Below are 8,562 nucleotides of genomic sequence, written 5' to 3' on the forward strand. Positions count from 1 at the left end.
TATTTCACTTCTTCATTAAATGGTCATTGATTTTGTGCATTTCCTATATTTTTTTCTATATGTCCATTAATGATATCCAATGCCCCTTGTATTTGGCTTTTCTTTTTGTTCTCATCTTATTTTGGATCTTATACTTCCTTTGGCCTGGATAATTGGTTCTTACTTTCTCAGCAGCTCACATTTAAATATGTTTGGATTTTAGATACATCTACTCCATTATTTTTCATCATTATACCCCAACAGAGTTTTGGATTAGAGACTACCCTCTTCTAAGTAGAATGATGAGGGATAATAATTTATCTTATTTTGAGTCATATAATTGAATGACATACAGACAAGGACCTAGATTAATTCTCAAAATTTGAAGAATTAAGAATGTCAAATGGCAGATATAAAAATGTGGATATATAATATTGGAGCATAGATTATGCCAGAAATATATACTCATCAGGGAGTCACTAATATTGAGAGAAAGTAAAGGCAACACCAGAGCGTTGGATAGCTAAGAATTAATGGAAACAGAGGGGCTCCAAAATGCACAAAGAGCTCACAAAAGTGCCAGAGGCAAAATCTGCCTATTGAACAATTTAGCCAAGGGCTAGTTCTGGAATAGAGATATTATGTTAATTTATTCTTGAAGTATAGCGATTCAAAAACAAAAATATTATAAACATTACTAAATTTAGCATTTAGTACTAAGGAATTGAATATGAAAATGTTTCTATTAGCAATGGCAGGCTTGACCCAATTGTATAACCAAGAACTCCACTAGGTTATTAAAAGTGCATCATGTGTAGTTATGATGTTAAAATCCCGGAATTAGCCACCAGCCAAGTGACTCAGATTCCTAGATATAGGCTAAGTTAAGAAAATACTATTTTATGTTACCTGCCATACCTGACATGTACACTATTTTGCATTTTATATATTGTGATGTGATAGATACTTTTGACACTCTTGCTGCCCACATTAGTTTTAACAGCTCAACTGTTGAAGTTATTTTATAGCCTAGGGGTCCTTAATTTCAACATGTTCAGTCTCCCCCTAAGTATTTTTTTACACTTTTAATGAAACACATTTTAATTAGCAATGCACTAATGAATAAATATAAACAGATCTATGCCCTAATGCACAACCTAGTGAAGGAGTCTATAAGCCTGAATATTAAAATTTAAACCATTATATGGAAGACAAATATTATGAATAAATAAATATCAGGCACTCACTGAAAAAATATAAAAATTGAAGCAAAGCAAAATTATTTATTAAAAAGTGATTTTAGGGACTTATAACTGAGTCACTTTATTTTTGATCAATTTTAATTGTTTCCTTTAGTTGGAGAAAAGTTATTTTCTTACACTTGTGAACATGCAGAAAAATAAAGTACTATGGGTTATGGTACATAGAGACCTTGACCATAAACTACTATTCCACAGTACATGAAGCATATTGGAACAATGACAGAGTAAATGCAGGTTAATAATTCATTAGCAAAATATGCATAAAATATCGGGTTAGAATGTTTGTGTTAAAGTCATGATCCAGTCACTAATTAGCTGTGTTATTTAGATAAGTGAAATGTCTCATTTTTTAGGTTGTCCTCAATAACTTTTTGATTTTTTTTCAGTTTTATTGAGTTATAATTGAAAAATAAAATTGTATATTTTTAAAGTAAAAATGTGATTATGTGATATGTGTACGAAAATGTCAGACTCAGAAACAGTGAGAAGAGTGGTGGTTTCCAAGTCCTGGGTGGCAAAGGAATTGGGGGGATGTTGGTCAAAGGGTAAAAATTTTAGGATATTAGATAAATAAGTTTTGGGGAGCTAATGAACATTCTTTATATTAGTGCTAGTGTTCCTATTTGTATAATGAAGGAAATTATACATTTTCAACAGGTTTTAGGAGGAATATTTTAATTCAAGAAGAAATAACTACTGTTCAAAAACTATAATGTACTATATAGATAAGCTATTTTTCTATTTTACTTTCTATTTTTTCCTGAATGTATTTGCATTCTTATACAAATATTTATATTTATAACACAGGTTTTGAGTATATAAATTAGTCTCAATACAGACTAGTGGATTATGTTTATATATAAGATTTTATAAATTTTAAATTTTTTATTAAAATAATTTTAGGCTTTGAGAAAATTTGCAAAAGTAAAGAAATTCCATATACCCTTGATCCAACTTCCTTTAATATTAGCATTTTGTAAATTCATAATAAATTTATCAAACTCTAGAAATTAAAAAAACAGTATTAAGGGTCAAACTTTTTCAGATGGCACCAACTTTTCCATTAATTTTTTGTTGTTGGCTTGTTTTTGTTATACTTTTGTTGTTATGTCTTAATAGAATCTAATCAAGGATCCCACATTACTTTTTGTGATCATGTATCTTTTGTCTCCCCTAATAGTTTCCTCTGATAATTTTCCAGTTTTCTCTTGACATTCATGATCTTGAAACTTTAAAGCGTACTGGTCAAGTTACTTTGTAGAATTTCCCTTAATTGAGTTTTCTGATGTTTTTGTGTTTTTAGATGAGATCGTTCCTTATGGGAATGACCCCTCTTAGTATATCATATTAGGAATACATGATATCAATGTCTTACTACTAGTCATATTAACCTTTGTTAAAGTAATGTAAGCCCAGGTTATCCTTTGTAGTGTTTCGATTTTCCCACTTCTTGTCAATAAATACTTTGAATGAGACATTTTGACACTATATCAAAATTATTTTTCTACCCATAGTTTCTCCTGCTAATTTTAGCATTTATCATTGGATCTTGCCTGTAGCGACTGTAACTGATGTATTCTAATAGTGATTTTCTATTCCCCCTTTTCTTCTACATTTATCAATTTGAATTATTCTGTAAAAGTTTTCATTCTTTCTCCATTTAGTTATTTATTCAATAATTCATTTACATCAGTGAACTCATGTGTATTTATTTTATTTCTTGGGTTATGTTTTATTGGCATGATGATTTGCTTGTTGATTAAACATTTCTAGTTTTGGCCCTTGAAAGATCAGCTGTGTCCTTTTGACATGCCTTGATCCCTTAATTTACCCAGCACTTCTTACTTTTTGCACCAGAAGACATCCTGTTTTCATATTGTATTTTCTTTGCTCTGGTCCTTTGTGTGTTGGGAGGATATTTTCTAAAGAGTATTGGGTTCTTTTATTGGAGATTGCTATTTAGAGACTGTAATCTGAGAGCTAGGTATGTTCATTGCTACTGGGGCATTCAGATTATAGATCCTGTACAATATGTAGATATGTACTTTAAGTGAAATATGCACACACATCTGTGTTAATTTTAATATTTTTATATTTTGAAGTATGATTTATATTGATTTGACTGTCTTCAATTCAGCATTCAACCAGAGTTCATTTTAGCCTCTTTCTTGCTTATTTATAAATTTCTTCTCTAATGATAAAAAATCTCTATCTTCAATAGTCTTGCGTGTTCAAGCTTAGTGTATTAGCTTTTTTGATAAAAATACCTTGAGAATTTCTAATCCTTACTCCAATGAGGAAAAAAAAAATCTACCAACTATAGGATAGTGATTGTCTACAGTTCTTCTTGTCTTTAGTCCTATAGTATCAAGTCAAATGCTCCAGTGCTACTTAATTCCTCTTATTCCCCATGCTCTTCAATTACATCATTAAATACATAGTTTTTATAGTTAGACTTATTTGAAACAGTTTACATTCAATCTTTGGCTCCATTGATAAACCAAATTTATTTTTTCTAAATTTTCACTTTGCAAAATCTCTTCGTCAGCTACAGTTATATGGAATTTAACAAACACAGAGAGCCACATATATACTGCCACGATAGGAACAGTTCCAACACTCAAAATTTTCTCACAAACTGTCTCTTTGTTGTCAGTTCCTCTCCTACTCCAACTTCTGGCAACCAGTCATCTGTTCCACATCTCTATATTATACGTTTACTAGAATTCCATGTAAATATAATCATAAAATATTTAGCTTTTTGGTAAAGTTTCTTTTGCTTAGCAAATTAAAAATTCATCTGTGTTGCATGAATCCACACTTCATTTTTTATTACTAAGTGGTCTGTAAAAAGGTTTGTATTTCCATTCACCTGTTGAAAACATCTGTTTCCCTTGTTTCACTACTATGCATGAAGCTGATGCAAATATTAACATATTGGGTTTTTAAAACATTTTTATATTTTTGTAGTACTGGGGACTGATTCCAGATCCTTGTACATAGTAGGCAAACATTTTTCTCTGAGCTATACCCCTAGACCATCATACAGGGTGGTGTTTTTTTTTTGTTGTTGGTTTTTGTTTTTTTGGTGGTCATTTTAAATTTACTTGATTAATATATAAGAGTAGGGTTTCTTGGGCTTTTGTTGACTTTTTAAGAGACTGCTAAACTATTTTCCTGGTTTTTTAAGCGATTGCTGAACTATTTTCCCAAGTGGTTATAACATTTTTTTTTTTTACTTTTAAAAGCAAGGAAGAGTTCCAGCTATTCCCATTTTCACTTTGTATTACCAGTTTTCTTTTCCATCATTGTAATAGGTACATAGTTAATTCATTGTAGTTCTACTTTGCATTTCCCTAGTAAATAATGATATTGACCTTATTTCCCTATATTCGTTTTCCATCTGTACTCTTTCTTTGATAAAATGTCCATTTAAATCTTTTTTAATATCTTTTTTAGTTGTAGATAGACACTATTATGCTTACTAATTTGTGTAATGAACAAGCAACACATGACACATCTTTCCAAAATTAAAGGTAATACAATAAAAGTCTCCAAAGAAAATAACTCAAAATTGCATTAAACACTGCTTGAATTAGGAATAACTGCTATAATAAAACAAATAACATGATATAATATTTTTTTCTATGAGCTTTGCTTTGAAGACTGAAAAACAGAAATCAATCTTAAGATTTGAATCATGGTAAAACAGGTAGTTCTTTGCAATCTGAGAAATGCACTAACATAACCACAGACATAGTCTATCCCTCACCTGGAAAAAAGTCTTTTATTAATTTTGTGGAATAAGACTGAACATTGGCTGATATAAACTTGTTGAACTCTAAAGCCACCTGGCAAACTGGCTCAAGGAATGGTACTGGTGGCAGGTAAGAAATAGAACTTTGCATTGAGATGGGCAACTGCATATTTTATTAAATCACTTTGAATTAAAAAAAGTGAAATGCTTTATTGTTTTTTCTTAGAAAAGAATCAAAAGATTAAAGAGCCCTACACAATTTAGAGACACAAAATGGATGCTGTACGACTAGAGGTCACTCCATATGTGAAATTTTAGAAAGTTAGTCCTTCCAGTAAAAGTCACTGGTGGCTCTGACAGCACATACAAATAAATGATGCTCTGGAGACAAGGTAGGGACACTCTGTGATTGGCCAGTGGGTAGATGAGGGTCCCAGCTGGAGGTGGGATCTTTAACTTCATGATTTATCTTCCACTGCTCATCTCTCTGTCTTCATAAATAATCATTTGAAAACTCTAAGTGTTCTCTCAATAGTGTCTGTCAGGAGGAGGCCTTGGGAGCATATATCTTCTCATTCTGTTCTTGAATATATTTGGAGACTTTCTTCAGAACCTTCTCATAATGAGTTGCCATTCATAAGATGGTGCATGCTACTAAACAACCCAAACAGCCTTCAAGATACGATTGGGCCCTAAGCTTCACTGCTTCTGGATAAAGGTTATTTTGAGTTCTAAATGCTTCTTCAAACTGCTGCTTATCAATCTGGTTCTTTAGCTCCATGGGGAAACTTGGTCTGGAACTGGCAGTGTGTGCCACTGCTGTAGTCTCCTTGAATGAATATCTTCCAAGACACCTGCACCTGCTGCTTCCTCATGGAAAGGACAGGATCGGCCAATTCATGCTGTCGCAGTGGGCCTTCAGCTACTGCCCCTTAGTGTTTAGGCCAGAGAAACACCAGCTCGCCTTTTTACTCTTTTATGTAGTGCTGAGGGTTGAACCCAGTACCTCACACTTACTAGGCAAACACTCTACCACTGAGCTGCAACCTCAGTCCCCATTTAAATTATTTTTCAAATTGGGTTGTTTCACTTCTTATTTTACATTTATAAGAGTTTAAAATTTTTAATTACATGATTTAATTTTACATATTAATAAAGTTCATTGTGATATTACATGGGTATAGTGTGTACTTTGAGTTTTTAAATACATATTTTGGATACAAGTCTGTTTTGGAAATGTAATTTGCAAAGATTTTTCCCAGTCAGTGTTTTGTCTTTCCATTTTTCTAATAATATCATTCTAGAGGAAAACATTTTAATTTTGATAAAATTGAATTTGATGATTTTATTTTAAGGAATTGGGACTTTGCTGTCATGTCTAAATATTCTTTTCTAAAACTGGGTCATGGACATTTTCTACTATTTTTTTTCCTAGAAAGTTTTTAACTTCATTTTTCTATTTATTTACATGACACATTTAGAGTAGGTTTTGTATGCAATCTATAGTATGCATTCAGGTTCATTATTTTGCTTATGGACATCCAGCTAATCCTTCTAGCATGTTTTTTTGAAAAATATTATCCTTCATCCATTGAATTCCTCTTTTGATTCTATCAGAAATCAGTTGATTATATTTGAGAGGAACTATTTTTATAATCTTTACACTGTTCAATTTTATATTTTTACCTTTTTGCCAGTAGCTGGTATTCTTGATTATTGTGGCTTTATAGGAAAACTTGAAATTGAGTGATGTGACCCATCTAATTTTGTTCTTTCTCAAACCTGTTTTGTTTATTCTAATTCATTTGTATTTTCATATAAATTTCAGAATCAGCTTTTTTATATGCACAACAAAGGTGTCTACAATTTTGATTGAAATTTCATTGAATTTAGCAATGTATCTTAGAGAAATGTTATTGAGTCTTGTATTTGTGCATTTACATTTCTGTGCACTTGTAATCAATTGGAAATAAAAAACACTTATTTATAAATGTAGTAAAATGTGTGCAGAATCTATATGTTGAGAACTGCAAAACCCTGATGAAGAAAATCAATAATTTACATCTTCATTGGTGACCCACATTATTGTCACATAAATCATTCCAAATTATGTCATCTGTGACCATAAACAGTTTGCTTATTTCCTATTTTGTGCCTTTTATTTATTGATTTTTATTCTAAAACTTTAATGTCATTGTTTTAATCATATATATTGATGAGGTGTGAGGTGATAATTCAATATATGTGTACAATGTGTAATGACCAAAACAAGTTATTTAGCTTTTATATTTCAGTAAACTTCTTTTGTATTTTTGATCAACATAATAATATATATTTATGACATACAATGTGATATTTTGATACATACACTGATCAAATTTGGAATGTTAATGTTCCCATTTCCTTAAAATTACTTTGTGTTTAGAATCTTCAAGCTCCTGTCTTCTAGTTACTTAGAAAATTTTTCATAGGTACTTTTTGTGGATTATAGTCATCTCATTGTACTACAGAACATCAGAACTGGTTTATCTAATGACATTTTAGAACTCATTACCCAAAATCCCTCTACTCATGATCCCTTCCACCCTTCCCAGTCTTTATCAACCACCAATTTACATTTGGTTTGACTTTTTAGCATTCTCATATGAGAGAGAACATGTGAAATCTTTGTGCGTAACTTGTATCACTTATGTAAAGTCCTCAAGTTCCATCTATTTTGTTAAAAAAGACAGAATTTTATTCTTTTTTATGACTGAATAGGATTCCATCATGTATATGTACCACATTTTCATTATCCATTCATTAATTGATGAACATCGAGGTTGATTCCACATTTAAGGTATTGTGAATAATACAGCAATAAACTTGGATACACAGGAATTTCTTTGATATGCTGCTATAATTTCCTTTGGATATATATTCAAACATGGAATAGTCAGATCATACATTAGGTGTAATTTTAGTTTGTAAGAACCTCCATACTATCTCCCATAGTGGATATAGTAATTAACATTCCCACCAATAATGTATAAGAGTTCCCTTTGCTACACATCTTCACCAGCATTTGCATTTTTTGTTTTTGTGATAATAGCCATTCTAACTGTAGTGAGCTGCTATCTAGTTATGGTTTTGATTTGCATTTTTATGTAAGGGCACAGCCTTCTCTCCTACAACTGTAAGTATGAAGTTGACTACAGACTTTGAGTTCTTTGTAGATTCCCCTTACCAGGTTTTTCAAAAGTTCCCTTCAACCTAATTTTGAGAATTTTTTTAAAAATTATGAATGGATTTTTAATTTTGTCAAATTCTTTCTCTGCATCTAATGAAATGATTGTATAACTTTTTCTTCTTTAATGATCTAATCTGGTAAATGACATTGATTAATTTTCAAATAGTAAGTCAACCTTCCTTCCATTCTTTCAATCATCCTTAGTTTGATGTTTTATCCTGTTTATATGTTTCTGGATTCCATTTAGCAATATGTTGTTGAGGATATGTTTAATGAGGGATATGGGCTTGTTTTGCTGCTCATGTAATTTATTTCTATAGTTTGGAAAACTATCA

General features: G+C 31.1%; 1 pseudogene; it reads right to left on the reverse strand.

Moving 5' to 3' along the window:
• Window positions 1-5,463: 5,463 nt before the first annotated feature.
• LOC124971305 (golgin subfamily A member 7-like) lies at window positions 5,464-5,873 on the reverse strand (annotated as a pseudogene).
• Between the last annotated feature and the right edge of the window lie 2,689 nt (window positions 5,874-8,562).

Source organism: Sciurus carolinensis, chromosome X (genome assembly GCF_902686445.1).
Source record: "Sciurus carolinensis chromosome X, mSciCar1.2, whole genome shotgun sequence".
In the NCBI taxonomy this organism is placed as follows: Eukaryota; Metazoa; Chordata; class Mammalia; order Rodentia; family Sciuridae; genus Sciurus; species Sciurus carolinensis.